Genomic DNA, 11,285 nt, shown 5'->3' with positions numbered 1-11,285 from the left:
GAAAGATCTGATTCTCACTGAAGATCGCTTCAGTTAGGGCGTTTCCTCTCGTCAAAACTGCCATCTATAGAAACAGTAAATATTGCACGGCATCAATCGTCCCGACAAAGCTAGTACATTGGCAGAAAACGAGCGGAAACTTTCTCCGGGCAAAGAAAACCTCATATGTACAAGCCACAAGAAAGTAGAAGAAACGTCCCCCTCTCCGCAAAGAGTTGTGTGGTCATGATTCCAAAAACAAAAGGAGTGCCTCGACAGCGAGCGCGACCCTGTGGTTTGTAAAGTTTCAATATCAACAGCGCACGCACATAGGCAGCCGTAAACTGGCTGTGTATTTCTTTTTTCTATGCTTAGAGACCTAGCCAAAAGGTATGGTAGTTCATATTCGCCCAACTACGACGCCAGGGCGTTGTAGCCGGACGGTTATGAACCTCTCTTAAGGCCTGTTCAAACCGGCTTCTACAAAAATCGTCAGGCCACACGACTCCTGCAAAGATCGTCAAAATCGAAGGGTCCGGTAGTCGTGGGTCGCATGTCTGTTTGGACACCGGTCAAGCCACATTCACGACTTTCCTCCTCGCCTCCTCCACTTTTCTTTGACGTCGGTGCTCGTCAGACTTGACGTCACACGCCACCTGCCAATGGTGTGCCTGATGCCTGTCTATGTCCCGCTAGAGTCACTAAATAACGCTTTCAGAGTACCGCATTCCTTTTCTTTGGCACTTTGCCGACAATGCAGTCGCTCTATCCAACAATATTCTGGTTCGCTGCGGCATCATTGGACAGCGGCAGTCACGTGGGTCACTATCATCATCATCGCGTTATCTCGACGCCACCATCTTGGGTCCGCGCACGTTGAAGCGTTGAAGTCCGTTTCTCAGCACGCGCGTTTTCCGTGAGATACGAACAACACGACCTTGATTCGAGTTGATATGCGTGCTTAGTTCAGGGTTTCCTCAGTATTCCGCATGACATCCAATTCAAAGCGTAGCTTTGCCCGTGGCATACGAAGAACCGATGCCGCGGAGGTTCGCGTTTGGATCTCGACGTATAAGCGCGATACCGCTACCGTGTGAAGCATCTAAAGTGTCGCAGTGTAGTTTGTGCAACAATGCCTGCTTGCTGTGCGTTCGGGTGTGCCAACAGGTCAGAGAATGGGAAAAGACTCTTCCGCATTCCGTTGGGAAAGGGCGCGACAGCGAGACGTAAAGCATGGTTAACCGTTGTGAACCGAAAAGATTTCAAGCCCGGCGCGGGAAGCAAGCTTTGTGAGGTGAGTGCGTTTAGCAACTGTTCTGCTCCGCGTATCGCTTTGAAAGTCCTCAACCATCGCCGACTGAACGGGAGAGCGGCTACTTCAGGCTTTTATTATAATGCCTTCTAGGATCACTTCGAGCAGTCTCAGTTCGAAAACCACCGAGCCGATGGCAGGAAGCTGCTTAAACAAGATGCGGTGCCTACTATTCTTGGCTCCGGGCGTAACTCAAACGAGCTAAAACGCAACAGAAAGATGCCAGTGAAGCAAGTTTCAGCCTTTCTGTCAGGTATGTGAAAAAAAAAAAATAGAGATTACGAGTGGCACTTACGTGCTTTTGTTGAACCGTGTTGGTAACTGACACTCCCTGAAATAACCTTTCAGACACCGTGCCGACAGAGTCTCACGCCTCTGACTGCCACGAGACATTGAGCCCAGGAAGCGCAGCGGGTTACAGTGAAAGTAAGTGGGCCTCCACAGTTTCTCCGCACATCAAATAGCTGTCATGATTGAGGGGGGCCCAACACCGTTTATGTGTAATCCTGTTTGCTTCCCATCTTCTGTGCAACACATTAACACGCACACTTTGCGCAAGAAACCCTGAAGGAGCTTTCTCGGGCTGCACAGTTGAGACTCCGAGCAACACTGTCACGTTGGAAGGTTGGGAAGGCACTCTGTTCTTTTGTTTGTGTTTTTTCTCTCCCTGCAAGAACCTTTCCAGGCGCCATGCCGACAGAGTCTCACGCCTCTGACTGCCACGAGACCTTGAGCCCAGGAAGCGCAGCGGGTTACAGTGAAAGTAAGTGGGCCTCCACAGTTTCTCCGCACATCAAATAGCTGTCATGATTGAGGGGGGCCCAACACCGTTTATGTGTAATCCTGTTTGCTTCCCATCTTCTGTGCAAAGCATTAACATGCACACTTTGCGCAGGGAGCCCTGACAAAGCTCTCTCGGGCTGCACAATTGAGACTCCGAGCGACAGTGCCGTGTTGCAAGGTTAGGAGGGCGCTGTGCTCTTTTGTTGAGCTATGTTGGCAACTGACTCTCCCTGCAATAACCTTTCCAGATTCCATGTCGACAGACTTTCAGCCCTCTGACTGCCACGAGACCTTGAGCCCAGGAAGCGCAGCGGGTTACAGTGAAAGTAAGTCTGCCTCCACAGTTTCTCCGCACATCAAATAACTGTCGTGATTTAGGGGGGGCCTGACACCGTTTATGTGTAATCCTGTTTGCTTCCCATCTTCTGTGCAAAACATTAACACGCACACTTTGCGCAGGGAACCCTGACAGAGCTCTCTCGGGCTGCATAATTGAGACTCCGAGCTACAGTGCCGTGTTGCAAGGTTAGGAGGGCGCTGTGCTCTTTTGTTGAGCTGTGTTGGCAACTGACTCTCCCTGCAATAACCTTTCCAGATGCCATGTCGACAGACTTTCACGCCTCTGACTGCCACGAGACCTTGAGCCCAGGAAGCGCAGCGGATTACAGTGAAAGTAAGTTTGCCTTCACAGTTTCTGGGCACATCAAATAGCTGTCATGATTTAGGGGGGGCCAACACCGTTTATGTGTAATCCTGTTTGCTTCCCATCTTCTGTGCAACACATTAACACGCACACTTTGTGCAGGAAACCCTGATGGAGCTTTCTCGGGCTGCACAGTTGAGACTTCGAGCAACACTGCCACGTTGGAAGGTTGGAAAGACTTTTGTTTGTGTTCTTACTCTCCCTGCAATAACTTTTCCAGATGCCATGCCAACAGACTATCCCGCCTCTGACTGCCACGAGAGTAATTTTCAGCTAACTCGCACACCTCGATCATGTGACTTATCTGTTTACGAAATCGAGCTTCTTTCTGACAGACAGAATGATACTAGTTAAACTCAGCCAAATGGTTCTAGCCGGCAGCACGGAGACGAATGTGGACAAACTGAAGAGAGTCTTCATTGGAGATTCACGCAGAACCTCTCTGCATTGAGCTTGACTTAAAATCGTGAACGGAGAAATTGAGTATTTTTTGTGGCCTGACAACCTGAGCAATGTAGACCTATACGCAGGGAGCAAGAGAGAACGTCGCAACTTAAGAGGCTCAGACGCTGGTTTGAGCAAGCCGGCCCAGATGTTCAGAACACGTCATATTGCATAGAAACCAAGGGCAGTATAAACCAAGTCAAGGCGCCAACTTCATTGCAAACGGAAAAATGGAGCCGAACCGTGTGTTCACTGCCAAGGAAATGCAGGCTAGGAAGAAGTGTCGAGCGCAGGAAGAACGTCTTCGGTATGAGGCGAAGCATGGTTTCGAACGTGAGCGCATGCTGGCTCATAAACGGGAAATGGAACAGGGTGGCGGCAGTGAGACAGCAGCGGAAGAGGAGAGCGTCGTTTAGGAGTGCACAAGAGTACTTTAAAAAACATTTCGTGCAGGACGAGTTTTATTTTGTTTGCTGTGTGTGCGATAGACCCTGGGTTTTGTTAGATATAAACACAAATGTTGATGTTTCCAATATATGTATATATAACGCATCACTAGTGTCGTCTTACACCAGTCTCTGAACGACATCAAAATCACCGTCCAAGGGGCGACAATCGTACATCAAAGAAAGCTTTGCTTTTACACCAAATCCCACATGGGGTGGGATTCACATTATTTTTTTCATATTGCGTTTTATTCAAATCATGTATGTTTTTGCAGATCCCATGGTGTCTAGAGATATTGCTGCAAACTGCCATGAACAACATCACGAAGAAACAATATCTGAACTCCGTCGTAAGCTTGACCTGGCCAACAAAAAATATCTCAAGCTGTCACGAGAGCTTCAGAATCTTAAAGGTATTAAAGTATTGAGTCTTGTATATGATTGCAAAACAAAAGGCAGCCAATAAATGTTTATTAAACTTTAGTACAAAAATTCTAATTGTAGCACATGGGAAGAAATAGCAGCAAACAAACTTAGACAAGAGTAAAGGAACAAACACGACAGGACGGCACTGAACTAACAACTGTTCTTTATTATACGAAAAGGGAAAGGAAGAAAACAGGAAGCATCTTAATCAGAAAAAATAGACACACACACACGCCAACAAGCAGCATATTATGTCACGATAAACCAAACCAGTGGCTACGTAATGCCCGTTATAGTCAATCGCGGGTACTTGAATTCTTTTTCAGATAACGCCACTGACGGTTCGCTGACCTGCCAAGTTCCGAGATAAAAAGACTTGCTAATTTCCGTTGTCACTCTGCCTGTATGTCTATCCAAAACAGTGACTTAACTAAAATTAGGCTGGCACTTGCAGCCCCTGCAGTGTAAAGGTAGCGGCCCCCCAACTGTGGCCCTGAGTGAATACAAATGCTAAGTCTGTCATTTAGGCAGCAGAGTGACAAGAGAAATTTCCGAGGCCTTTTTCATCTCGGAAGTTGGCAGGAGATGCGTCACCAAACCGTCAGTGGCGTTACCTGAAAAACCTTTGGGTACCTGCGATTGACTATGACGGGTATTACGTAGCCACTGATTTGGCCTATCGTGACATAACATGCTGCTTGGCTGGCATTTTTGTGTGTGTCTATATATTTTTATATGATTAAGATGCTTCTTGTTTTTTTCCTTCCCCCTTTTGCGTAATAAACAACAGTTATTAGTTCAGCGCCATCCTGTCGTGTTTGTTCCTTTACTGCTGTCCAAGTTTCTTTGCTGCTGTTTCTTCCCAAGATGTTCACCTCAAACCAACTAGCGGAACACGTCATATTGTTGTAGAACTTCTTTTTACATCCTTCAGATGACTGTAGAGGGCATCTTGCTGACGACCAGATCCTCTGTATGCAACAAAAAGATATGAGAGGCAACAGATGGTCTGGGGAGACTACCAAACGAGCCTTGCAACTCCGTCTTGCCTGTGGACACAGAGGCTACAACTTCGTTCGAGAAGGATTCCTGCCCTTGCCAGCCGAGCGAACTCTCCAGAAAAGGATAGAAGGAGTCAAGTTTCAGGCAGGTATAAACAAAAAAATTTAAATGTATTCAAACGCGTTTGGCTTCATTACCAAAAATGCAGACAGGTTTTCTTTTCCTTTTACGCAGGGATTCTTCGAGAACTTCTTCCTGCAGTGGAGTGCAAAGTTGCAACTATGGGTCCCCAAGAGCGACACTGCTCATGGATGAGATGCAGCTGACACCTGGCCTGGTGTCAGCTGCATCTCTGAAATGAGGGTCCGCGGACACAACAAAGACCGTGATTGGGCAAACAACTTTGAAAGGCTGCAAGCTGCCGAGCAATGATGGCATCGTAACCTTTGCAACGCATGGGCTGGTGTTTATGCTGGCCGGTCTATCCACAAGGTGGAAACAAGTCATTGGTTACCATTTCACAGGTAAATGTGTCAATTTACGGTAATGGATAGATTTTTATGTCTCTTTATTACCATAATCATGTCATTTACCATTACCATAGTTATGAAAGTGTAATTTGTCAATGGGGTATCTAATAACTCTCTTCCATTTCAGGCAGTTCTGTGTCATCGGACGACCTGAAAAAGATTGTCTTTGAGATTATTGTGGAGTGCGAGAAAATTGGTCTTGTGGTAGAGGGAATCGTTTCGGACATGGGCGCCTGCAACCAGGGTTTGTGGAAAGAGTGTGGAGTGTCGGCAACTCGGCACAGTGATCCCATTGTCTCCTGCCCCCATCCGTGTGCTGTTGAGGGAGAGAACAGAGACCTCTTGTTTTTTGCCGATGCCCCACATGTGTTAAAAAACGTCCGGGGTCACCTCATACGTGAACAAACAATATTTTTGCCAAGAGACATCGTCGAGAAGCACAGTCTGCCAACAAATGAGGTCTGTGTTTTTTACTATTCTTTCCTTCTTGGGCAAGTTTAAGCGTAGCACGCAAAAGGAATACCCCAAAAGCGCTTCTGGTCTAGTGGTGAATAACACATCTTGCATCATTTTCTAGACAAAATATATATTTGCCTTTTTCGAGGCAAGGTTACTTCTACTTTGCGAATAATTGCGTGACTATAGTGGAGGAAAGATGCATAAGCAATAGAAAATAACTACTGACCGGAAGTTTCAAATTGCAATCAGATAGACCAGTGGTTCTCAACCACTGATGTTTCGCGGATCCCTTGTGGATCGACGGAGGTGATGGAGGATCCCATATGTGGCGAGGGAAGGCAAATATAAGGTCAGTTATGATAATTATTTAATAAATAGATATAGGTAAGGGAGCTAATTATGATAATTATTTATTAAGTGAATATAACTAAGCGCTAGTATGAAGTAGACTTCTCTCATTGACACACACGAGAAAACTCATCCAAAAATCGGAATGTTTCTTCTTAATCTAAATTGCCGGGCTTGAGTGATGAGGCAGGGCTTCGCGGGCCCTTAGAATGCCTTCGCAGACCCAAAAGGGTACGCGGACCCTCATTTCAGAACCACTGAAATAGACGATAGACATCATCATTCAGTTCGTTTGAAAACAAAAAAGAGGGAATGTAACAGTTCATCACTAGAACTAAATCTTTTACAGGTCTCTGTCGCACACATCAAGGAGCTGGCTGCAATTGATGCCCGTCAAGACCTTAAAGTTGCACCGCATCTAAAGGAAAAGTACTTGGAAACACACCATTTTGAGAAAATGAATGTTGCCAGTGCAGTGGCAGTTTTGAATCGTGCTGTGGCTTCAGCAATCAGGTTGTTTGTACAGATGGGGCAGCTCCCACGTGAGGCCTTGACAACAGCTTGGTTCTTGGAGATGGTAGACCGCTGGTTTTCATTGATGAAATCCAGAAGCTTCGGTGTCGCCATGAGTAATGCAAAGGAAAATGAGCATGAAGATGCAGTGACATTCCTTAGGATGTTCATGAGTATGTTTAGACGGCTGTTCATTCGAGCACCAGGTCAGAATGTTTGTTTCAAACCTGTACAGGCGGGAGTTATTATTTCGACTCAGAGTGCCTTGTTGTTGCAGGAGAAGCTCTTGTCACAGCATGGCTTTAGATTCGTGCTTCTGAGCCGCGTCAGCCAGGATGCTCTTGAGAACTTGTTTTCGTGTGTTCGAAACAAGCATCCAGTTCCTCGACCACTGGAGTTTAAGTTAACACTGCGATTGATTGCTATGTCACAGTTCTTCTCTCCTAGTCGTCGTGGTAACTACACGATTGATGATAGCGTTGATCTTACAGACTTTTTACAGTCCTCACCAGTGCCCATACAGGAGGAGGAAGTCTTTGACCCTCACTTCCTGCCAGAAGTAGTATTGAGTGCAAGTGAGCAGGAGTCCATGACTTACCTTGCTGGTTACACCTCACGAGCCATTGTGAGAAAACACAAACTCTGTGAAGAGTGCACTTCATTCTTGAAAGAAGCACCCGCAACATCAAACACTAGCCTGATTAAGCTTAAATCATACACCCCAAACAAAGCCAACCCACTGTTCACACCTGCTCGCAACGTGCTTGAACTTCTGCAGCATGCAGAGAACACATTCAGAGTGAACGAAAAAAAGATCCTGAACATCAGCATTGACAAGTTGACTACTATGGTGCTTGCCACATATCTCGGGAAACCATTGCCAACCTGCCACGGCCTGGCACAAAAGATTGTACACATGTTCCTTTTGGTGAGGCTCCGCTTTTATCTGCGGAAACTTAACCTGTCTGCGTGCAAGAAGCCAAGCGCAAAATGCGGGAGTCGCAGCGTGGCAATGAGAGTTCTAACAGATAATGTGAAGTGATCCGTGTGAGGTAGCGATGTGTTCATTTGTACGTGGCAAGATCTGATGCACAAGCGTGTACACCCGGTCATCAATATGAAGGTGAATACTGAACTGTCGACCGCTCTGTGCTATTGGCGCCATGACGCGGTGGCCCTAAAGGCGTGCCAGTCTTATCGCGCACCTCACCTTGATTAAGCGCTTGGATCAAACACCATTCTCAGATCTCCTCTACTCTCTGCAGAAAGGGGGAGGATGAGCTTCCACACTTTGTGCAGGGGGTAGCACTAGACCTAAGAACAGCATCCGGTCGAAGCACTTATCTTGGCAAACCGCGTAATAAGACTTGCAAGCCACCACGGAGCGGTCCATGGTCCAGAGTACAGCTTCATGTTGATGACGGGTTCATGTATGTTTCATTTGATGAGGTTCCACTTTTAACTAAGATACCACGATTGAAATAGTTTTGTATTGCAGCATTAATTATATGTACTCCTGTTAACTTGAAACATATCAGGGGAAGCCATTGTCACCTTGCCATGACCTGATGCACATGCTTCTGCATATGTTTCATTTGGTGAGATTCCACTTCGCGTGCTAAAGGGCAGGCTCGAAATTGTGGGAGTTGTGGTGTTGCAGGGAGAGTTTTGGCATAGAATGTCAGGTGCCCTTTGCAGACTACCAAGATGCTTATGTGTGTCATGTCGCCTCCTTGTTGAAATGTTTTTTTTTTATTGCACCATTAATTTCTTTCCTGTTTGCTTGTAACATATACATATAGGCAAGCCATTATCATCCTGCCATGACCTGATGCACATGCTTGTACATGTTTTCTTTTGATTTGAGGCTCGGTTTTTATTTACACACCTTGAGTGCTGGAGCTATAATGCCGCAGTGGGAACATTTAGCAGAAAATGTCAAGTGACCTTTCAACTGTCGATTGTTTCATCTCTACCTGACATGAGTGTTTTTGAAACAAGTTATATTGTATTAAAGGATTTACTTTGAACTTGTTTGTTGAAATTCAAGTGTACAATATGCCGAAATTGAGATCTCTAGTGCCAACTGGCTGAAACATGTAATACTTTATTTCACAATTCAGAAGGTAGGTGCGTAAAGACTGTTTACAGCATATACCGTATACGCTTGAGGTGTCACCAAAAAATACACATACTCACAAGCAAAAAAACAAACCATGTGTGCAGATTAGAATCAAGCAGTAACATGTATTCAATTACAAATTTAAAGCTGGGGGTAACTTTTATATGGAGCATATGTACTACATTACCGATAACGTAAAATTCTAATCAGGTAGATATGGTCTATGAATATTGACTAAAAGCATGGGCTAAAGCGAGGGAAGTTCACCTCACTGCATTCTTCCCCTGGCGCATAAGTCGGAAAACAATTTAAATGTTTCGTTTATGAGAAGCCTCCTGCCCGAGAGAAGTGGGCCCATGGCACACCATACTTCCAATACGTCGACGACACAAACAAAAAGCGATGTAGATCGACGCAGTGAATTGGCATTCCAGGACAGTTGACACAGTTGGTTTGGCATGCGAGACATTCCACTCCTGAATCCATAGAAGTGCCCCAAATTGCGGTCGCGCGCGTGAAAGCATTCGGTATTCTGCTAGAGTGCGTTCTACTTACTCAGGAAGACTATCCAAGGTGCCACGCAACCAATTCAGTAACCCTTTCACTGTCGCTACAATGCCAGAAAAACTCGCCGGCTACCCACCGCTGCTACAGCCCTACAGCTGGCGCAGACGACGACAAGATCTCGGCTTGGCTCGGCTAGACTCGGCTAGAGTCAATTTTCCATCGCGAGTGGACCCAATATGGCGGCGCCTGACGCGCTTCAGACGCGGAGTTTGGGAGTTTCGCTACTCTGAAAGCGTAGCTTTATTTAGTGACTCTATGTCCCGCGGCTCCCGAAGTCACCGTCCTTGCTACCGCCGTCACCTCGGCAGGAAGGCCAGAGAGATCCGGCTTCGGGTGGATTTGGGAGACTCCTGCGTCGAAGCACGCGTTTCGGCCGTCCAGGTTCAGCTTTCTTTGTCGAAATCCACATTCGTAGCTCGAAAAATAATAATGTGCAATACGCAACAGTGAGACTTTCAGTTATTTGTAGAAACACTGAAAACTTAAGAATATATCATTTGTTTTATTAAACTCCAAACCAACCAGGTTTGCTTGGCTATACGAGGTACGTTACAAACAAGAGCCGGGGGATCCCGATCCAATCTACAGAACTGCTGGAAGATGACACGACCTTGGACACGACGCGCACTCGCCTGGCTCGCCCCCTCACTCGTGAGGCTTCCCTTTCCTGTTTTCGGGACTTCCAAAGCGGCCGAGGCCTTGAGCGATTGACCGACAGCCAACAGTGCGTGTGAGTGGCTCTTTTGACCCACCTGATGAGCAGAGCAAGGACACCGAGGAGGTAGTGAGGGGGAGATTTGATGGGGGGAAGTTTCCCCCCGGCAGATTTGACAGGGGCAAATTTGCCCGCGGCTGCTGGAAGCGGAGCGCCGCACGATTTGCCGGAGTCGTGTATTTTGTGGGCCCTATGCCCCTTTACTTTTTAATTGTTTGACGGAACTAAAATCTGATGATTTAGTATGCCCTATTTAACTTTTATATTTCGAAAGTACACGTCGCATAATATAGATGTTACAGAGCAAAAAAAAAAAAAAAAAGAGTATATATATATAACTGAGAAGAAAAAACCCTTAGTGAAAACAGCAGCAACGGACGATATATTTATAAATAGTCCGTTGTTGCTGTTTTCACTAAGGGTTTTTTCTTCTCAGTTATATACCCACGCCTTCGGCCTCCCGCCACCATGCCCGTTATATATATATATATATATATATATATATATATATAAAGAGAGAGAGAGAGAGCGATATAAAAGAAAAAACCCTTGGTGAAAACAGCAACAACGTACGATTCATTCTTCGACGTTTCGGCCGGAGTCCGGCCTTCGTCTCAGTTAATACCCCCGCCTTCGGCCTCACGCACCATGCCCGTTATTTATATATATATATATACGTGCATATAGTTTCATATTTGACTATATATATATATATATATATATATATATATATATATATATATATATAGTCAAAGATGCGTACTGTCGGAGTTACTAATTCGAAGTTTATTACGACGTTTCGAGCGGGGACCGCTCTTCATCAGGTCTGGAATAGGATCAGGACCTGATGAAGAGCGGTCCCCGCTCGAAACGTCGTAATAAACTTCGAATTAGTAACTCCGACAGTACGCATCTTTGACATATTAACTTTTCCCG

General features: G+C 45.9%; 1 long non-coding RNA gene across 1 annotated transcript; it reads left to right on the top strand.

Moving 5' to 3' along the window:
• The first annotated feature begins 1,663 nt into the window (after positions 1–1,663).
• LOC121833459 lies at positions 1,664–3,978 on the top strand. The gene is made up of 3 exons (XR_006076722.1): positions 1,664–1,717; positions 2,880–2,945; positions 3,943–3,978. It is a non-coding gene; the product is annotated as an uncharacterized LOC121833459 (long non-coding RNA).
• Positions 3,979–11,285: the final 7,307 nt, after the last annotated feature.

This window comes from Ixodes scapularis, unplaced genomic scaffold, assembly GCF_016920785.2.
Source record: "Ixodes scapularis isolate PalLabHiFi unplaced genomic scaffold, ASM1692078v2 PGA_scaffold0__279_contigs__length_252992795, whole genome shotgun sequence".
Lineage (NCBI taxonomy): Eukaryota > Metazoa > Arthropoda > Arachnida > Ixodida > Ixodidae > Ixodes > Ixodes scapularis.
The sequence above is the reverse complement of the archived record's forward strand: the minus strand, read 5'-3'. Positions and strand labels throughout refer to the sequence as shown.